We start from the raw sequence: 23,060 nt of genomic DNA, 5'->3' as shown, positions 1-23,060 counted from the left end.
AACAGAAAGCAGTAGAACTGCCTGGTCCTGCTCAGTGCAGTCCAATCCTGAGTCAGCAAACAGGTATTTGCCAGTAGCAATGAGCATTGTGTACTACGATGACCGTGCTGCTTAACTCGATACTGTTCCCACACCTCTATTAGTCGGGTCCAGTGCGTGGGTAACCCATGAAGTCACTGGGTACTTGAGTGAAATATTGAAAGCAATGAAAGTTGTGAGGGTTTAGAGACTGGTGGAACTGGCTACATGATCACAGCCACACCCACTCTTAAAGTGTACTTGGCAACAAAATTCATGCCAGTATGACACCTGTCTGCATAGGAAATTCATGACAAGACAGAAGGGCAGACTTCGGATCACGATAATAGTGTTGTGACTGTGATCTCCCCAGAGCCTCTCCGGGAAAGATACTCTTTTCTCATTGTATGACAATTGGAATTTGAAGGGAGTTTGCTAACTGATGTTCTGTGTGGACCCAGAAGTACTACCGATAAGGTAAGGGCAATTATATCTCTTGTGATCACTAGAGATAGATTATAAGGCGATTCCCTACTCAGTCTTCCCTCTCAAATGTAGATTGCTGAGGCAATCTTCTTGGCAGTGTATTTCAGGATCTTGAACTTGAGGGATAGAATTGTTTGGTGCCTGCTCTGAAAAGAGACATCCAGCCCCTGCAATAGCTGTCTGTGTTGTTTCTGGTTGATGGGATACAGAGAAATGGGGTGATGGTGAACTGCGGTTGAGTGGTAAGAAGTGATTTCAGAACAATGTGTCAAAGCAGATCATCTTCCAGGGCCCTACATGAAGACGGTTTTAGTAGCCACCTGTATTCGGAGATTTAAATTTATGAAACAGAATCGTGATGTTATCTTAATTGCTCTAAGGATGTCTCTTCAAAGAAATTGTCACAGAAAGAGTAACTTCGGAGGAACTGAGAAACCAAAAGGAGATGGCTTTACTGTGGAAAAGCTAAGGAAAGTCTTCTGCTCTAGAAGTTAACATTTACGGATCTCTTTGGCAAATAATGGTCTCTGTTTGATGAGGATTGAAAAAGTCTTAATCAAATCTAGTAGTCATTGCTGCTTCCTTCTCTCCTAATCTCCCTGATCCTGAATTATGAGATCCTTATCTATTAAAATAAAACAGCATTTGTTAAAGCCTTTTCAGAATTAAGACCAAAACCATCAAAACTAATTGTTTGCTAGTATCAAATAAACAGTTTTTTTTAAAGCTTGATGAATTGTTTGTAAGTGCTAATCAAGTGGGTGGAATCATAAAAGAGGGGAGGAAATGAGCTGAAACAATATATATAATTTGTTTGCATTATTATTTGAGATAATTACAAAGCAGGCATTCAAGAGCTATTTTTTATCTTTACACCAGAAAGGGGAAAATAGGGAGGAGAGGAAAAGCACAAGAACACATAGCCATTGTCAGCTGCAATCTAAAATATTTCTGGATTCACAATTGTCGAATATTAGCATTACTAAGAATGCCAGGGACAGAAGTGTCATGTTGAATGTAGAGTGATAACTTCATAAGAAGGCGAAGCTGAGGATATGACCAGTTTGCAGTCACAGAGAAATCAGCTTTAATTAATTTGAGTGCCAGCTCTGTGTATAATTACACAGCATGAGAGTTTGCATGCAAATGCGGAAATGCTGATTGTTCAAATACTTGTACTTGCTCATTAATACGTTGGGACTAAGCGGGGCTGGCAAGCAGACAGAATACAGCACACACAGTGCCTGCAGGCTAATTTGTATTATACTGTAGTTAGCAAACAGATTTCAGATGTTTCTCCTTTCTTTAAATAATAAGCACAAAAATATGTGCATTATTTTTATCAGTGACATACCTTGTTTTCTTCCTGATTAAAATAAAATGTTTTGGGCTTTTAAAGAACTGTCGAGGGTACACGAAACATTGCAATAACGCCAATTTGACGTCAGTAACGTTGTTACCAGTTACAGAATATTTCTATTTGACGTTTCATGTAATTATCCAAAATAGCCATTTTTTCATAATTGGTGAAACTATATTTTAAAAAGTTACATTTATATGTAAATTCCAAGGAGGAATAAAGCAATGGTCACAGTTGAATTGCCTACTTGTGTATCAAATCTAGTATCTTGTGTCCAGCATCAGTGGCCAGAGGCTTCAGGGAAAGGATTGATTTATTTGAGAAAGCACATAATCCTAAAATGTACTGAGGTGAGATTTTCCATTCTGACCCCTGAATCTCTTAGCAGAGATCAGCTTCAACCAAATTCCCAGCTTCTTTCACAATACCCTAGGGAAAACAATCTTCCTTAATCATAACCAGAAGAAAATATCTGATACTTTCTCCAGAAAGTGGTACAAGAATGTAAGGAATTTACCTAAGTCCCCCAAATCTGCTATTACTACTACCAATGCTACTATTTCCTTGCCAATGCATTTAATACATTTTAATACATTTCAATTCTATTGTACAAATATTTATGGAGCACCTATTATTTGTCAGATGCTGCAAAGCAGAGGATATACAATAGTAAGCAAGGTACACAACAGACCCTGCATTTGCCATCTCCTTTCTCTCAGGGGTTGAATGAAGGAACCTAACTCGGTTTCCCTGGGAAATGTATGCCATTAGCAATTATCACCTTGGAGAAGCCCACTTGCAGAAACTTGAATCTATGACCTTCCACACACACAGTTCTCCTGGACTTTCTGGGAGACTAATTCCCTCTCAGACATTTCTTCAACCCCATTCTTGTGTAAGATGAAAGGAGCTGCTTCCACCCCCAGGGCCAAATGGACACTGTAAAGGATATGTGAAACAGTCTATCAAGCAAGCTCCAAAGTTTTATAAGAATAGTTTGAAGAGGTTGGCGGCGCGAACACAGCCTGCAGGGGGTTAGTGCACCACGGCTAGCCGAGACGGAGTCCGGGGAAGAGTCTGGTCCTGCCGAAGAGGCAAGAGATTTTTTCTTCCCTCTTTGTTTACTGGTGCGCGAGGAGAGGGGATTCAGAGCGCTGCTTAAAGGAACTCCAGAGACGGGCGCGAGCCGCGGCTAAAACCGCGGACCCCAGAGACAGGCATGAGATGCTAAGGCTGCTGCCGCTACCAAGAAGCCTGTGTGAGAGCACAGGTCACTATCCACACCTCCCTTCCGGGGAGCCTGTGCAGCCCGCTACTGCCAGGGTCCCGGGATCCAGGGACAACTTTCCCGGGAGAACGTACGGCGCGCCTCAGGCTGGTGCAACGTCCCCCCCACCCCGCCCCACTCTTGGCCTGAGTTAGCCAGAGCCCCCGAAGCAGCTGCTCCTTTAACCCCCGTCCTGTCTGAGCGAAGAACACACGCCCTCCAGCGACCTACACGCAGAGGCGGGGCCAAATCCAAAACTGAGCCCAGGGAGCTGTGCGAACAAAGAAGAGAAAGGGAAATCTCTCCCAGCAGCCTCAGAAGCAGCGGATTAAAGCTCCACAATCAACTTGATGTGCCCTGCATCTGTGGAATAACTGAATAGACAACGAATCATCCCAAATTGAGGAGGTGGACTTTGAGAGCAAGATTTATGATTTTTTCCCCTTTTCCTCTTTTTGTGAGTGTGTATGTGTATGATTCTGTGTGAGATTTTGTCTGTATAGCTTTGCTTTCACCATTTGTCCTAGGGTTCTATATGTCCGTTTTTTTTTTGTTTGCTTGTTTTTTTCTTAAATTTTTTTTTCTTAATAATTTTTTATTTTAATAACTTTATTTTATCTTACTTTATTTTATTTTATCCTCTTTCTTTCTTTCTTTCTTACTTTCTACTTTTTCTCCCTTTTATTCTGAGCCATGTGAATGAAAGCCTCTTGGTGCTGCAGCCAGGAGTCAGTGCTGTGCCTCTGAGGTGGGAGAGCCAACTTCAGGACACTGGTCCACAAGAGACCTCCCAGCTCCACATAATATCAAACAGTGAAACTCTCCCAGAGATCTCCATCTCAACACCAGCACCCAGCTTCACTCAATGGCCAGCAAGCTACAGTGCTGGACACCCTATGCCAAACAACTATCAAGAGAGGAACACACCACCACGCATTAGCAGAGAGCCTGCCTAAAATCATAATAAGTCCACAGACACCCCAAAACACACCAACAGACGTGGACCTGCCCACCAGAAGGACAAGATCCAGCCTCATCCACCAGAACATAGGCACTAGTCCCCTCCACCAAGAAGCCTACACAACCCACTGAACCAACTTTAGCCACTTGGGACAGACACCAAAAACAACGGGCACTACGAACCTGCAGCCTGCAAAAAGGAGACCCCAAACACAGTAAAATAAGCAAAATGAGAAGACAGGAAAACACACAGCAGATAAAGGAGCAAGATAAAAACCCACCAGACCTAACAAATGAAGAGGAAATAGGCAGTCTACCTGAAGAAGAATTCAGAATAATGATAGTAAAGATGATCCAAAATCTTGGAAATAGAATATAGAAAATGCAAGAAACATTTAACAAGGACCTAGAAGAACTAAATATGAAACAAGCAACGATGAACAGCACAATAAATGAAATTAAAAATACTCTAGATGGGATCAATAGCAGAATAACTGAGTCAGAAGAACGGATAAGTGACCTGGAAGATAAAAGAGTGGAAATAACTACTGCAGAGCAGAATAAAGAAAAAAGAATGAAAAGAACTGAGGACAGTCTCAGAGACCTCTGGGACAACATTAAACGCACCAACATTCAAATTATAGGGGTTCCAGAAGAAGAAGAGAAAAAGAAAGGGACTGAGAAAATATTTGAAGAGATTATAGTTGAAAACTTCCCTAATATGGGAAAGGAAATAGTTAATCAAGTCCAGGAAGCACATAGAGTCCCATACAGGATAAATCCAAGGAAAAACACGCCAAGAAACGTATTAATCAAGCTGTCAAAAATTAAATACAAAGAAAGCATATTAAAAGCAGCAAGGGAAAAACAACAAATAACACACAAGGGAATCCCCATAAGGTTAACAGCTGATCTTTCAGCAGAAACTCTGCAAGCCAAAAGGGACTGGCAGGACATATTTAAAGTGATGAAGGAGAGAAACCTACAACCAAGATTACTCTACTCAGCAAGGATCTCATTCAGATTTGATGGAGAAATTAAAACCTTTACAGACAAGTAAAAGCTGAGAGAGTTCAGCACCACCAAACCAGCTTTACAACAAATGCTAAAGGAACTTTGCTAGGCAAGAAACACAAGAGAAGGAAAAGACCTATAATAACAAACCCAAAACAATTAAGAAAATGGGAATAGGAACATACATATTGATAATTACCTTAAATGTAAATGGATTAAATGCTCCCACCAAAAGACACAGACTGGCTGAATGGATACAAAAACAAGACCCATATATATGCTGTCTACAAGAGACCCACTTCAGACCTAGGGACACATACAGATTGAAAGTGAGGGGATGGAAAAAGATATTCCATGCAAATGGAAACCAAAAGAAAGCTGGAGTAGCAATTCTCATATCAGACAAAATAGACTTTAAAATAAAGACTGTTACAGGAGACAAAGAAGGAACTACATCATGATTAAGGGATCAATCCAAGAAGAAGACATAACAATTGTAAATATTTATGCACCCAACATAGGAGTACCTCAATATATCAGGCAAATACTAACAGCCATAAAAGGGGAAATCGACAGTAACACATTCATAGTAGGGGGCTTTAACACCCCACTTTCACCAATGGACAGATCATCCAAAATGAAAATAAATAGAGAAACACAAGCTTTAAATGATACATTAAACAAGATGGACTTAATTGATATTTATAGGACATTCCATCCAAAAACAACAGAATACACATTTTTCTCAAGTTCACATGGAATATTCTCCAGGATAGATCATATCTTGGGTCACAAATCAAGCCTTGGTAAATTTAAGAAAATTGATATTGTATCAAGTAACTTTTCCTACTACAATGCTATGAGACTAGATATCAAGTACAGGAAAAGATCTGTAAAAAATACAAACACATGGAGGCTAAACAATACACTACTTAATAACGAAGTGGTCACTGAAGAAATCAAAGAGGAAATCAAAAAATACCTAGAAACAAATGAAAATGGAGACATGATGACCCAAAACCTATGGGATGCAGCAAAAGCAGTTCTAAGAGGGAAGTTTATACCAATACAATCCTACCTTAAGAAACAGAAAACATCTCGAATAAAGAACCTAACCTTGCACCTAAAGCAATTAGAGAAAGAAGAACAAAAAAACCCAAAGTTAGGAGAAGGAAAGAAATCATAAAGATCAGATCAGCAATAAATGAAAAAGAAATGAAGGAAACAATAGCAAAGATAAATAAAACTAAAAGCTGGTTCTTTGAAAAGATAAACAAAATTGATAAACCATTAGCCAGACTCATCAAGAAAAAAAGGGAGAAGACTCAAGTCAATAGAATTAGAAATGAAAAAAGAGAAGTAACAACTGACACTGCAGAAATACAAAAGATCATGAGAGATTACTACAAGCAAATCTATGCCAATAAAATGGACAACCTGGAAGAAATGGACAAATTCTTAGAAATGCACAACCTTCTGAGACTGAACCAGGAAGAAAAAGATAATATGAACAGACCAATCACAAGCACTGAAATTGAAACTGTGATTAAAAATCTTCCAACAAACAAAAGCCCAGGACCAGATGGCTTCACAGGCGATTTCTATCAAACATTTAGAGAAGAGCTAACACCTATCCTTCTCAAACTGTTCTAAAATATAGCAGAGGTAGGAACACTCCCAAACTCATTCTACGAGGCCACCATCACCCTGATACCAAAAGCAGACAAGGATGTCACAAAGAAAGAAAATTGCAGGCCAATATCACTGATGAACATAGATGCAAAAATCCTCAACAAAATACTAGCAAACAGAATCCAACAGCACATTAAAAGGATCATACACCATGATCAAGGGGGGTTCCTTCCAGGAATGCAAGGATTGTTCAATATACACAGATCAATCAATGTCATACACCATATTAACAAATTGAAGGAGAAAAACCACATGATCATCTCAATAGATGCAGAGAAAGCTTTTGACAAAATTCAACAGCCATTTGTGATAAAAACTCTCCAGAAAGTAGGCACAGAGAGAACTTTCCTCAACATAATAAAGGCCATATATGACAAACCCACAGCTAACATCGTCCTCAATGGTAAAAAACTGAAAGCATTTCCACTAAGATCAGGAACAAGACAAAGTTGTCCACTCTCACTACTCTTATTCAACATAGTTTTGGAAGTTTTAGCCACAGCAATCAGAGAAGAAAAGGAAATACAAGGAATCCAAATCAGAAAAGAAGAAGTAAAGCTGTCACTGTTTGCAGATGACATGATACTATACATAGAGAATCCTAAAGATGCTACCAGAAAAGTACTAGAGCTAACAATGAATTTGGTAAAGTAGCAGGATACAAAATTAATGTACAGAAATCTCTGGCATTCCTATACACTAATGATGAAACATCTGAAAGTGAAATCAAGAAAACACTCCCATTTACCATTGCAACAAAAAGAATAAAATATCTAGGAATAAACCTACCTAAGGAGACAAAAGACCTGTATGCAGAAAATTATAAGACACTGATGAAAGAAATTAAAGATGATACAAATAGATGGAGAGATATACCATGTTCTTGGATTGGAAGAATCAACATTGTGGAAATGACTCTACTATCCAAAGCAATCTACAGATTCAATGCAATCCCTATCAAACTACCACTGGCATTTTTCACAGAACTAGAACAAAAAAGTTCACAATTTGTATGGAAACACAAAAGACCCCGAATAGCCAAAGCAATCTTGAGAACGAAAAACGGAGCTGGAGGAATCAGGCTCCCTGACTTCAGACTATACTGCAAAGCTACAATAATCAAGACAGTATGGTAGTGGCACAAAAACAGAAATATAGATGAATGGAACAGGATAGAAAGCCCAGAGATAAACCCATGCACATATGGTCACCTTATCTTTGCTAAGGGAGGCAGGAATGTACAGTGGAGAAAGGACAGCCTCTTCAATAAGTGGTGCTGGGAAAACTGGATGGTACATATAAAACTATAAGATTAGAATACTCCCTAACACCATACACAAAAATAAGCTCAAAATGGATTAAAGACCTAAATGTAAGGCCAGAAACTATCAAACTCTTAGAGGAAAACATAGACAGAACACTCCATGACATAAATCACAGCAAGATCCTTTTTGACCCACCTCCTAGAGAAATGGAAATAAAAACAAAAATAAACGAATGGGACCTAATGAAACTTCAAAGCTTTTGCACAGTAAAGGAAACCATAAACAAGACCAAAAGACAACCCTCAGAATGGGAGAAAATATTTGCAAATGAAGCAACTGACAAAGGATTAATCTCCAAAATTTATAAGCAGCTCATGCAGCTCAATAAAAAAAAAAAAACAGCCCAATCCAAAAATGGGCAGAAGACCTAAATAGACACATCGCCAAAGAAGATATGCAGATTACCAACAAACACATGAAAGAATGCTCAACATCATTAATCATTAGAGAAATGCAAATCAAAACTACAATGAGATATCATCTCACACCTGTCAGAATGGCCATCATCAAAAAATCTAGAAACAATAAATGCTGGAGAGGGTGTGGAGAAAAGGGAACACTCTTGCACTGCTGGTGGGAATGTGAATTGGTACAGCCACTATGGAGAACAGTATGGAGGTTCCTTAAAAATTTGCAAATAGAACTACCATATGACCCAGCAATCCCACTACTGGGCATAAATCCTGAGAAAACCATAATTCAAAAAGAGTCATGTACCAAAATGTTCATTGCAGCTCTATTTACAATAGCCCGGAGATGGAAACAACCTAAGTGTCCATCATCGGATGAACGGATAAAGAAGATGTGGCACATATTTACAATGGAATATTACTCAGCCGTAAAAAGAAACAAAATTGAGCTATTTGTAATGAGGTGGATGGACCTAGAGTCTGTCATACAGAGTGAAGTAAGTCAGAAAGAGAAAGACAAATACCATATGCTAACACATATATATGGAATTTAAGAAAAGAAAAAAAAAGTCATGAAAACCTAGGGGTAAGACAGGAATAAAGACACAGACCTACTAGAGAATGGACTTGAGGATATGGGGAGAGGCAAGGGTAAGCTGTGACAAAGTGAGAGAGTGGCATGGACATATGTACACTACCAAATGTAAAATAGATACCTAGTGGGAAGCAGCCGCATAGCACAGGAAGATCAGCTCAGTGCTTTGTGACCACTTAGAGGGGTGGGATAGGGAGGGTGGGAGGGAGGGAGACGCAAGAGGGAGGATATATGGGAACATATGTATAACTGATTCACTTTGTTATAAAGCAGAAACTGACACACCATTGTAAAGCAATTATACTCCAATAAAGATGTAAAAAACATGAAAAAAAAAGAATAGAATAGATTGAAGAGGAAGGCTGTCAATACCCTTCTCTGAAAGCCTAAATCTATAATTTCTCAAGGAGAAAAACTGGACACATCATGTAGATGTTATAGGACAGATATTTGACGCCATTTGGTCTGACCCAAAGTAAGGAGTTATCTACCTAAGTGTTCTCAATCAGTTCAGGAACACCGACTAGAGAGCATGAACTTTCCTTCCTTAGATGTCTGTTCAAGTGTTCCACTGCCAAAACTTCCTACAGGTATGGGATATGTCTATGTACAAAGGGGAAAGTGACAGTAAAAACACTCATACACACCACCTAGGCTCCCACTTCACTTTCAGAGTGGTCTTAACTCTCTCACCATATATATTAAAAATATGCAAGAAGGAAGGAGAAAATCCAGGATAATGAAAGAACTCAAGGGTATCTTCATGATGTAAAACACAGTACTGTGAAAACAGTGGTTTTCAGGGACTATGAGTTCCAAGTACCCTGAGCTTAAACAACTTTTCCTCTTGGTTCTGTCATGGGCAGATACCCATGATCAGAAAGCACAAACAAAAAGAAACCAAAAATAAATTCACAAAATATGTGTGTATTAAGAAAATTCCACTTGCCTGAGACCAAAATATTTAAAAATATTTGGTATGTGGATATATTAGTAACTTTGGCAGGAGAGCAAAAAGTCTTAGAAGATTTTGTCTATAGGAAGCTTCTAGTGTGAGGATGTGGTGATATATGAAATGACCTATTTTCATGGATGATGCAAATAATTTCATGAAACAGTTCCAGGATAGGAAGGAAGGAGAATAAATGTGTAGAGAGGAAAGAAGAGGGTTTCATCTGGAGAGAGAAAGTGTTCAGGAATCCTGCGGAAGCTCTAGCCACAGACATGAAGAAAGTTTGTAACCCAGTGTGGAAGCACAACACACCACCGCTGATTGGTCAGCTGTGCTGATTGTTACAGAGACTTATAGACCAGCTGACAGCAGCTACTGATTCAGCAAGGATATGGTCAACAGGAACTGTTTCCACAGATTTGTGGGTGCTGGATACATATTTCAAGGGCGTGAGAAAAATGAAAGTGTGAATAATTGGAAATAGGAAATGTATGGAATCTCTATTCATAAATTGAAGGGGAAGAAGTGAAGCAAAAGTGGAGATTTAACCATGTTTGTAGGAAAGAAAAAAACTAGTGAAGCTGAGCAGTTGGGGGTTTAAGCGGAAATGTGTCCTTAATGGGGCATTAGTTGGGGAGAGTACAGGTAGCTGTGTTAGCTTTAGAGATTTAAAAAATATTACTCCAAGAAAGGAGAGGAAAAGGGGCTGGTGGCAGAGAAAATCCGAGGGAGATGTGAGGAAAGTTATGAGAGTATATGTTGGATGCCCTCAATTCTAGTGAGGATTTTGGTGAAATCATTCCCTGGGAGGGTATAGGAAAGGGTGGATATGACATGGAGATAAAAATGACTTTATTTTCTTACTAAAAAAAAAAAACGGTGGAGCAAAAATAATTTACAATATTAGGTAAAGAAATGTGGGACAATGGAGAAATGGAAAATTGTCACTGTAAAAACTTCACTTTGACATTAACTTGTGTCAAGGTAAAGTGAGTAATGGGACTAGATTTGTAACTGAGAAACAATCTATAACTTTACATTCTTCAATATCAGTACACCTAAAGTAGTTGTTTACAGTTTAGCGCTCTTCCATTCTCCACTGAGAAAGGAACTGTGGGGAAGACATCTGCACATTGAAGTAAAGGAGACAATGCACAAAAGAGCTTAGTCTTTGGGGAAAACTATCCCTCTGGGCTTCTCCTTCCTTCTGCTCACCTATGGCCTTGTAAATGTATTTATTCAACAGTGGAAAAAGCTGTATGGAGCTGCCTAGGTTTCCCTTTATCACAGCACTTTCCCCCTACATAACCCAGATTCCTGTTAGCTCATACTCCCTGTATTAGGCACCAAAACCTGGGCAGCATTGCCTGAAAACCAGTGTTAAATACAGTTCCCGGGCTTCCCTGGTGGCACAGTGGTTAAAAATCCGCCTGCCAATGCAGGGGACATGGGTTCGAGCCCTGGTCCGGGAAGATCCCACATGCCACGGAGCAAATAAGCCCCTGCACCACAACTGCTGAGCCTGTGCTCTAGAGCCTGCGAGCCACAACTACTGAAGCCCATGCGTCTAGAGCCTATGCTCTTCAACAAGAGAAGCCACCACAACGAGAAGCCTGCACAATGCAACGAAGATTAGCCCTTGCTTGACGCAATTAGAGAAAGCCCATGTGCAGCAAAGAAGACCCAACACAGCCAAAAATAAAATAAATAAAATTTTAATAAATAAATAAGCATAGTTCCCATGTATCACTTGGCAAAGAAAGAGAAGGTCCCAAAGGTCTAAGTCTCTGCTTAATATGTCTGGAATTACCATTAGCATTTTAGGACGGGTGTATTCTTGGGCTTAGCTGGCTATTTCAGTTTTCCTACCAGAAGACAGGACCACATCAGTCACTGAGTGGCTGCCAGTGGACAGGGCAATGCCTGGAAGCAGCAGGCCCGGGTGTGGTATAACAGGGGCACTGTGCATTCTGAGATTCCTAGAGAGATCAGTGGTTGTAGTATGTCGGGGATCCCAAGGACCAGGTGACATTCAGTAGGCAAAAGGACAATACAAAGATTGTCTCAGAATGCTTCCACTCTACCACTTGCTTCCAGTTGCTTCTCTCAGTTTCCTTTTTTTAAAATGTTTTTTATTTTTATTATATTTTAATTTTATTTATTTCATCTTATTTATTTTTGGCTGTATTAGGTCTTCGTTGCTGTCGTGGGCTTTCTCTAGTTGCTGTCAGCGGGGGCTACTCTTTGTTGCAGTGCGTGGGCTTCTCAGTGCGGTGACTTCTCTTGTTGTGGAGCATGGCCTTTAGGCACACGGGCTTCAGTAGCTGTGGAGCACGGGCTTCAGTAGTTGTGGCGCCTGGGCTTTGTTGCTCCACGGCATGTGGGATCTTCCCGGACCAGGGTTTGAACCCGTGTCCCCTGCATTGGCAGGCGGATTCTTAACCACTGCGCCACCAGGGAAGCCCTCTCAGTTTCCTTTTTGTTTGGGTCTCGCTTATCCTCCTCCCAATGTTTACCAGATCCCAAATCTAAAGATCCTGTTTACCAGGTAAAAGAGTTTGTAGCATGTAAAAATAGGGAATGTGGAAAGTTTTTTTGTTTTTTTTTTTTGCGGTACGCAGGCCTCTCACCGCTGTGGCCTCTCCCGTTGCGGAGCACAGGCTCCGGACGCGCAGGCTCAGCGGCCATGGCTCACGGTCCCAGCCGCTCTGCAGCATGTGGGATCTTCCCGAACCGGGGCACGAACTCATGTCTCCTGCATCGGCAGGCGGACTCCCAACCACTGCGCCACCAGGGAAGCCCTGTGGAAAGTTTTTAAACAAAGGAATAATACTCAAGCCAACTTAAATCAAAGATTTCTTGAGAGTCTACTTCATGTCAGTCACTGCAGTGTATGTAGGGGATTTGAGGATAAACTTGCAAGACACTTTTCTTATGGAGCTCACTTTTAAATGGGAACACAAACCTGTTTGACTGGAATACTTGATGACATAGAGGCACCAAGAAGAGAGAGATTTCTTCTGTAGGAAAAGAAAAATACTGCCAAAGCAAATGCCTGAAGCAAATGAATTTAGGTATGGAAATGCACATAAACATGAGAAAACTGTGTCTTAAAAAGATTTTTCTGGCAGCAATATATAAAGTGGTTTGGATGCAGAAAAGTCTGAAGAGCACTGAGGAAACTATTGGGATAGTGTATAGAAGAGAGGGCATGGAAAAGAGGATATAAATGGCAGCGATATCTAAGAGGAAATATTGACAGGGTTTTGCAAATTATTGTGGAAACAGGAAAGTTGTCGTATTTGAATTTGAGACTTCAAACCCTGGTGATGACATTAAGCAAATAGGAAGCATTAGAAGTCGGAAATGTGAGAGAAAAGACACTGAAGTCACTTTGAACGTAATGAGTTTTTCGTGGTGCCAGAGCCTATTGTTGTGGAAAAGAAGACTGCAGGTGGAAACCTGTACCTGGCACTCTGAGATGACAGGGCCCGAGAGAGCTGTGAGGGCCATCTGCAGGAAAGAGTAGATGAGATTGTCAAGGAAGAGAGAGAACAAGGAGAGAAGAGGGCTGAGGAACAAACTTTTAAATCACACATATGAAAAGTGTGAAGAGGAAGGAGACAAAAGTTGTAGTCACACAGTTAAAAAGAAAACTGGGGATGTCCACAGAGAGGAAGGGTGGAGAGTTTCTGGAAGAAGGGCTGGTCAGGAGACAAGCAAGAGACACAGACAAGAAAGATGAACTATGAGAATGTTGGGTGTCACAATTAATTAGTCATTGATGACCTTCAGGAGAGAGGTTTCATTAAAATGATGGGAAGAGAAATCATATTACTAGGTGATAAGTTCTTACCAAATATCTCCAGTGTATTTGAATATTGGAACAAAGCAAAGCATTAAGCTTTCTAGGAGTTTACCCTTAAATTAGAAGAAGAGAAGATAAGGAAGAAGGCCTACTTCAAGAGTGAGGCAAGTAGCACCAGTTTAACCTGGTTTTCTACACCATTACCCAACTAGAGACCTGTTGTAATTCTGGTTTCTCTCAAGCTCTTACTTCGCGTTGTCAAGTGAAGGTGGGTGGCAGTTAATGGAGAAAAGTTGATGCTGTTCAAAGATGACTAAGGTTGTAAAGGACAATTAGGCTCTTCCTACAATTCATACTTAGGAATTAAAAGAATTTCCCCCTAAGAAAGTCACCTTCACTCCACCCACTGTCCTTGGCCTATTTCATCTTTTTGATCACAGTTTACCTTCGTGGATGTGTGTGAAAATGTTCTATCTTATGTGGCAAGCACATTTGAAAAGGCCTTGATAATATTTCTTTCATGTAAGGGTGTGTTCTTCAGCGACGGCCAATTTCTAAAGGCTACAGAATTCTCAGAAGAGCTTTGTTATCCATGCAGCAAATTCAGTAAAGTCAGCCTCCCTACCGTATTATGCTTAGCTTAAGGAATAGGCCAATCTAGGAAATCCTAAACGAATGTACATCTTCCTTTGGCTTTTGTTTTGATGTAGCCGCATGTTGTAGTGCTCAGTGCTCCGGGCCTACCCAAAGCAATCTGATAGAAAATAGTGCCATACTACCTGTGAATAGAAAATTAGTTTTCGCCCTATTCAAATATTTTTTTTAAATGAGCCACCCACAGATCCTCTCCAACGACATACTGATGCCTGTTTAAGTGTGCCGCTGAGGTGCAGTATCTAGATAGTTGGAAGAAAATATAGTTATGTGTTTACCTAATAGGTAATCTCTGTGTTACCAAAGAGTTATGTCTGGGGAATATTAATTATTTGTGTACTGTATTAACATAGCATTCAATTGCACATAGTTTGTGTTCTTCTTTTAAAAATACAAGTAGCTATTTGATGTGTCTAAGATTTTTCTACATTTATTTTTAGTTGGAAGAATATCTCTGCCTCTTTTATAATTTACACAATTTTTATTCGTCGAAATATGTATCTGGATATACAGACGCGCACAGGCGCTCTCTCTCTCTCTCTCTCTCTCTCTCTCTCTCTCTCTCCCACCCCTCTCTCTCAAATACTCAGGGAGGCACCTTCAGAAACTTGTCCTGCATGGTTGTTGATTTATCTGTCAAAGAAATTCATTTTCAAGAGAATACCTTGCTTTATATGCTTACTAAATTTTTAAAAAATGTTTTTATTATGTTTATGCAAACGTAACTTGGCTAGCTCATAATTTACCAAATGTGAGCATTTGTCAGGGTTATTTCCAATCACTCAGAAAAATGTGCCTTTGTGTATTTTGATTATTTAAAGCAATTTTGTTTCCATTATGCGTATGCGCAGCCAGAACAGCATGGCTGTCTTGACTGAGGAAGTGGGAATGCTCTTAATTTTCATATGTGCCTCTGCAGAAGTGCTTTTGATTGTTTAACCACTGTACAGATAGTGATGTGGGCATAAATATTTTTGCACACATTTACTTTCCTTGGCACTTCAGAAAAGAGAGGTAATGCAAAACAAAACAAAAAATCACGCATGCTGCTATTTCCATTTAAAAGTATATATACTCAAGGGTAAACTGAGGAAACGTTTAATATTTTGAAATATAAAAATTAGGATACACTCAGAAATCTCTGTCTTGTGACCAAATCTTATTTATAAATTAACTAAACATCTGGATTTTTTCCCTTTGGGCTGTGGGCTGGATTTTTTCCCCTTGTGCAGACTTTATACCAAACTCTAAAGTTAACAGGGATCAAATAGTGTCATTCAAATTTGCTTACCTTGCCTTGAAGCAAACCAGCTTATTTGCTCATTAGATGAGTCCACTACTTTCCAAGGAGATGGAAGAGGGAAATAGGGGCGATTCAAGGCCTTAGAGACCACTATCCTGAATATGATGTCACCATATAACTATATAATCAAGTTGTTTTGTTTTGTTTTAATTTATTTATTTTATTTTTGGCTGCATTTTTTGGTCGTTGTTGCTGCGCACGGGCTTTTCTCTAGTTGCAGCGAACGCGGACTTCTCACCGTGGTGACTTCTCTTGTTGCAGAGCACTGGCTCTAGGGGCGAGAGCTTCAGTAGTTGCGGCACGTGGGCTCAGTAGTTGTGGCGCACGGGCTTAGTTGCTCCGCGGCATGTGGGATCTTCCCGGACCAGGGCTCGAACCCGTATTCCCCGCATTGGCAGGTAGATTCTTAACCACTACGCCAACAGGGAAGCCCGCCCCCTAGAATCAAGTTTTATTTAGTTTTTCTGGGCTATTATATTTTATTGAATCTAAGATGCTATCAATAGTGAGATGCCATCAATATTTTCTATTCTGGGCTCCCCTGGTGGCGCAGTGGTTGAGAGTCCGGCTACCGATGCAGGGGACACGGGTTCGTGCCCTGGTCCGGGAAGATCCCACATGCCACGGAGCGGCTAGGCCTGTGAGCCATGGCCGCTGAGCCTGCGCGTCCGGAGCCTGTGCTCCTCAACGGGAGAGGCCACAATAGTGAGAGGCCCGCGTACCACAAAAAAAAAAAAAAAAAAAAGAATAGTCAACCAATATTTGTAAAAAACCTTCGGAAGATGTTAAAATTATCTTATCCAGAACAAATTTTTGTAAAATCCATAACTCAATAATCAACCAAGTAAATTCTTTGATTTAGCTGTCAGAGAATGGACTTTAAGAGAAATAACCTATTTCTCTGTCTCCCTCCTCACCACCAATACCTAAGCCAGTACCTGGCAAATAGTATTTTCCAAATAGAAGCTTCTTGAGTGATTTAATTATGTGATTAATTATGACCAGTTCCTTTCCTTATCTCACATTTGGAGATAGGCATTATGAAGCAAGAAATAATGATAAGGAAAAAATTAAATTGCATTTTAATTGATTCCTCACATATTACATATCAAGATATTTTCTATTATAGTGTAAGATGCTTTTGGCACTATATGCAATATTCAGTTACTCATCACCAACCCATCTATTAATACCAGGCACTCTGGATACAAAGCTGAGTGGTGTTATACTCTAGAGCAGGTGTTCTTAAACTACTTGGTCTCAGGACCCTGTTCTACTTTCAGATATTATTGAAGATCCTCAAAGTTTTGTTTATGTGAGTTCTCTCTCTCAATACTTATCACATTCGAATTAAAATGAAAAAATATTTAAATATTTATTTATTCAACTAAAAATAGCAACAACCTCTAAAGATTTAAAGGTTAAGGGAGCAGATAGATAAATGAACATGAATTTTCTGTGGTTTGTAATAAGTACAGTGATAGAGGAAAGCACAGGGTCTTTTAGAAACATTTCCCAAAAGAGGATATGTCTGAGTGGGACTCTGAAAGACACCAAAGTGTCAGCTAAGTAAAGAATGAAGTCTTTTTTTTTTTTTGGCGGTGCGCGGGCCTCTCACTGTTGTGGCCTCTCCCGTTGCGGAGCACAGGCTCCGGACGCGCAGGCTCAGCGGCCATGGCTCACGGGCCCAGCCGCTCCGCGGCATGTGGGATCTTCCCGGACCGGGGCACGAACCCGCGTGCCCTGCATCGGCAGGCGGACTCTCAATCACTGCACCACCAGGGAAGCCCAAGAATGAAGTCTTTGGCTGATTGAATCCTGTGCCTTGGAATGTTATTTCTGTTTTCATTTTATTAATGCTCTTTCTGAAGTCTAAAAAGATCTCAACCATATGGTTCCTTTATGGCAATTGGATTCCAAAAAACATGTATGTCTAGTCAAGTAAGGTCATTAATAAGCTTTTACCACTCAAGGTTGAGTTACTATGGGAATTTGAAAGAGAGAACCTGGATAGTTGCATGAGATTCCATGTTGGATTGCACAGACATTTTTATGTGGTAAGCCAGATGTCATCTATTTTATGTGCTTTTGGGCTCTGTGTCCCAATAGAAATAAATTCAAATCAGTCCTCATCAATGTGACATGGCTAGATATCACTAACCATTTTAAATAACGCTAAAAGGATATAAAATAACTGACATGGATTGAACTCCTAATATGCGACTTAGTGGCCTTACAGACATTATCACATTAATTATCAAACAATTTGATGGGTATTTTATAGTAACCCAATTTTTAAGACCAGGAGACCGAGGTTCAGAGAAATTAAGTAATATGGCAAAGGCCACAAAGTACAGAACTGGCTTCTAAGCCAGCTGTATTTAACTGGGAAGTCTCTGCTCTTTCTCAAAGTGGGGTATATGTAACCTGGGAACAGGCAGAGGTGGGTCAGAAGGAAGAGAAGCCCCAGACCACATACTGTACATTTCACAAGAGCACAGATTTACCTAGATTAAAGATTCTTAAGATACTTAAAAATTCAAAGCAAAAACAAATATATAATGAAATTAAATGGAAGCTGCTTGAATTTTTAAGAATCAGTTGGAGACTTCAAAGAAATTTCCCCAAGTGGAGAATCTGGGATTTTCCCAGATTGTCCAAGAGTCAGAATTCCTACTCTTCTGCATTGAGGGGACTTTTAGGATACACTCTGAGACATTCATTCTTTTTTTTTAATAAATTTATTTATTTTATTTATTTATTTTTGGCTGCGTTGGGCCTTCATTGCTGTGCGTGGGCTTTCTCTAGTTGTGGTGAGCGGGGGCTACTCTTTGTTGCGGTGCGTGGACTTCTCATTGTGGTGGCTTCTCTCTTTGTGGAGCATGGGGTCTAGGCGTGCGGGCTTCAGTAGTTGTGGTACGCAGGCTCAGTAGTTGTGGCTCACGGGCTCTAGAGCACAGGCTCAATAGTTGTGGCTCACAGGCTTAGTTGCTCCATGGCATGTGGGATCTTCCCGGACCAGGGATTGAACCTGTGTCCCCTGCATTGGCAGGCAGATTCCCAACCACTGCACCACCTGGAAAGCCCTGCGACATTCATTCTTATACCAAACAAAACAATGTGTTTTTTCCAGTAACTAGACCAAATTCTGTCCAGGTAGTGTTCAAAGCAGTCTCAGTCTAAACATGCTAGTAAAATGCTCATATTCCTGATTGCTATAAGTACAAGTCAAATTTCTAAACATCTTCCACAGATGTGACATCAGTGAGTACCAGAAAAGATGAGGTTAGAAGGAGAGAAGCAATTAACTCTACTATTTATAAACAGCCACTAATGGCAGATGATAATGATGATTATGAGAATGAGTATGATGAAAACTGTACTTTTTACGTATCTACCATGTGCTAAGCGCTATGTATGAATTCATCATCTTAAGTAAACTGCACAACAATCTTATAAGGTGATCTTATTATCCTCATTCGTGTATGTACACAGACAACACTATTGCATTCATGTTATCCCAACAAGTCTATGAGCTATTATTATCCATGTGCTGCCGACCACAAAATTGGTCTCAGAGTGAACAAGTAATTGCCCAAGTTTACATAGTAAGTAAATGATGGAAATATGCACAGACCCACTATGGGCTTGTCTCAAAAGCTTCATGTCTTTCCATGCCAGGCTGCCTTGATATTAGGTAGAAGTCACTATATAATTTTTGTATACACTTGAATACCTTTGAGAGAAACAGGGATACTATTATTAATTGTGCTAGAGCAAGAGACATAAATTGGGATTGCCCCAGACAACAAGAAGTAAATGGTTACCTTATTATTAGACAAAGATTGGTGCTATATGGTATCAAACTTTCCTAAAAATAACTGCATTTAAATATCTTTGTTTAAAAATATTTACTGATCATTTTACCTTAAGCAATTTTTATAATTTACAGGAAAATCACCTTTGTGTATATTTAATATCTGAGAAATATTTTTTTACTTAGTGATGTATAAGAAAACAGTAGGGCTTCCCTGGTGGCGCAGTGGTTGAGAGTCTGCCTGCCGATGCAAGGGACACGGGTTCGTACCCCAGTCCGTGAGGATCCCACATGCCGCGGAGCGGCTAGGCCCGTGAGCCATGGCCACTGAGCCTGAGCGTCCAGAGCCTGTGCTCTGCAACGGGAGAGGCCACAACAGTGAGAGGCCCACGTACTGCAAAAAAAAAGAAAAAACAAAGAAAACAGTAGAGTAAAAAATATGCATCTTTTTAATACATTTTTATACACAATGGAACAGAAGTCAGGCATAAAACTCTAAAGAGGAGAAAGAAGGTTTAGAAAACTTGAATTCAGTATTAGAAGTTAATGAATGCGGCACTTGCTGTGTTCTGAATGGTATAACTTACTGATTGAAAGGAGAAAATTCTGAGTAGTGTGTTGCATGCTTGAGTATTTCCCTATTTCATAAATAATCCTGTAACAATAAATTGAGATGGTAGGTAGCTACTTGTGGCAGGTAGCTACTCCCCCTTGATCCAAGTACAGGTTTGGGCATGTTTTTTTTTCTTTTATAGTTGCTTCTACTCCAATGTATCGTAGGTGCAAGTCTTAGTGTCTTTCCAGTAAAAGAATAGCTTATAATTTCTTTTGTTTCTTTTTCTTTGATGCAAGGGTTCTCTCCTCCCAGTTTTTAACCTGCTTTGTTCAGTCATTTTTTTCTGCTCTCATTTTTTTTCTCCTCAGTAGATTTACATAAAGTTAAGTGACTTAAGATGTTTGTAATATTATTTGGGGGTTTTACTGCTTCTTGCTTTAGCTGCTCCTGTTCATATCCAGATTTATTTTCTAGAGGAAGCTGTTTTAGTAAAATCTTTCTTTTTTTGTTAGTAAAATAAGTACTATAAACTTTCTACCAAACAGGCCACTCAAAAGTACAGATTTATTCACAAACAGATGAATTTTTCTTTCTTTAATTATAAAAACACATAGTACATATATTCTTGAGTGATACAATATGTACCAGCAGTGAACAAACATTTTATCCAGACATTAGGTCTAAACAAGAGAAAGAGCAACAACTCAAATAGTACATTTTACCACTATGACATTTTGCTCTGTGTGTGTGTGTATCTTGTACATTTTTGTGCTTCAAGTCACCTTTCAGTTTTTTTAAACCATTCTTATGAATCTTTTCAGTTGGCTGAACATAAGAAAAGAAGACTTTTTTCTCTCGAAAGAATATGAGAGTTGCTATGTTAAGCGTTGAGTGAGAGTGTGCTGAGCACTTAATGCAGCATGACATGCATGGTACTCCCCACAAGCTTACCTTCAAAAGGATGAGACAGAGACAAATGTAGATCTGCATACATGTCAAATTGCCAAATGCTGGGGGAGATATCTTTTATCCCCCCCTGCTTTCTGTTTCATTGTCTCTTCATGAGACCGAGGACACAGAACATAATGAGGAACAGAAGTCAAAGGAAGCAGAGTTCTTAGGTCCACTGTGCACGTTAGTATCACAATTAATAGTTGAGATTTTGAGGCCCAACCAGATCAAGGAAGGGAAGGCATCCTGTTCCCACAGGCATCCTTAGGCTTGTCAGTTCTAAAGTTAAGGATTATGTGTTTCTTCCCTTCACTTATGGCAACCACTGCCAGGACATCCAAAGCTCCACAACATCATAATTGCTCAAGGTACTGAAATAAATAATATCACCTCATTCAAAAAGGGATGAGAGCAGAGAGAAGAAAGATGTTAAGTGGTAAGAAGGGAAGAAAGAGAGGCATATATGCTATTGTATCTTACACTAGTGAACTTTATTTCTTGTCTCTAACATAGTTTGTCAGATCTTAAAAGTTTATTTCTAGCCTTAAACAAAGTAGCTTTAAATAGTTCACGTTTCTGAATATGGCAGACAATGTGGTAAAGGGAAAACCAAGGTCTCTGAAAACAGAAAGATCTGTGTTGGGTCCGTTCTGCTATAGACTTTGCATAACCCTCAGCGGTTTCCTTAATTTATTTTCCTTAGATTATTTGAGCTCCGTTTTGTTATCTGTAAAAATGATTGCAATAATACCTACTCCACAGTATTGTTGTGAGTGCTGAATGCGTCCCTGTACCCAAAGCATCTAGCACAGGGTCTGACATGAGTGTGTGCACATTCATTGGCTAATGTCGTCATCATTGAAAATACAATTATATTCCTAGAAACTACATTTTGTTACTATTAGAATCATATAGGACTCTTTCTGAGGAATAACAAATTGAGGAATAACAAACTGAGGAATCTCTATCTTCTCTTTCCTAGGTGATTAGCATTTTTAAAGAAAAATCTCTTAGAGGGAAATTAAAGCAGTATAACCAGCTGTGATTTATCTAGGTCGGACAAAAACATGCACACTATCACCACCAACAACAAAATCAGAATCTAAGACCTAGATTAAATTAGGTTAAAAACCTTCAAAAGGCACACATAAGAATAAAACCACAAAAAGTCAATGTAAGGGAGTGAAGGTGGACAAAATGACTGAAAGGGGTCAAAAGGTACAAACTTCCAGTTCTAAAATAAATGTTATAGAAATGTAATGTACAGCATGGTGACTATAATTAATAATACTATACTTGAAAGTTGCTAAGAGAGTCAATCTTGAAACTTCTCATCACAAGAAATAAAATTCCATAACTATATGTATGGTGACAGATGTTAACTAGACTTCTTGTGATTATTTCACATTATATACAAATATCAAATCACTGTGTTGTGCACCTGAAGCTATTATAATGTTATATGTCAATTATATCTCAATAAAAGTGTCAATGTTTATCCCAAAATGTATGTATAAAAGGTAAATTACGTTTTCTTTGTTGTTGCTTTTGGTGGTGGTGGTCATTGTGATAGACTGAAGGAATGGGAGATATTTGGGGGGTTTTTGTTTTGTTTTGTTTTTTAATGTTATCAAGTCTTAGTTACATTTATTTTATAAGATACAGGTGCATTCTCTTTCTTCATCCTATTAAGCAAGTAAACTTTTTTGGGGAAGGGGAATATTTGAAGTTGTTGAGAATGCTGGACATAGATTCAAATCTAACTCTACTACATAACATTTGATCATCAGAAAAACAGTGCTAACTGTTTTTGATACTCAGTCTTCTCATCTGTAAAATGGGGACAATATTAGACCTACGTCATAGGTTGTCCTGAAGCTTATATGGGATAA

The 23,060-nt window shown here is 39.4% G+C and overlaps 1 protein-coding gene across 8 annotated transcripts in view; it reads left to right on the top strand.

The window, feature by feature from the left end:
• The first annotated feature begins 268 nt into the window (after nt 1-268).
• Nucleotides 269-23,060, top strand: part of ADGRL2 (adhesion G protein-coupled receptor L2) — a 271,627-nt gene continuing 248,835 nt past the window's right edge. For 2 of the 8 annotated variants that reach the window (XM_033864360.2, XM_033864361.2), the window contains exon 1: nt 285-495. The gene's annotated coding sequence lies outside the window, so the exon portion shown is untranslated. Of the gene's footprint in view, nt 496-23,060 lie in introns of all 8 variants that reach the window. The other 6 variants (XM_073787971.1, XM_019919578.3, XM_033864365.2 and 3 more) reach the window with 6 other exon arrangements.

The sequence above is a fragment of the Tursiops truncatus genome, chromosome 1, assembly GCF_011762595.2.
Source record: "Tursiops truncatus isolate mTurTru1 chromosome 1, mTurTru1.mat.Y, whole genome shotgun sequence".
Lineage (NCBI taxonomy): Eukaryota > Metazoa > Chordata > Mammalia > Artiodactyla > Delphinidae > Tursiops > Tursiops truncatus.
Note: the sequence above shows the minus strand (reverse complement) of the source record. Positions and strands in the feature narration are given on the sequence as shown.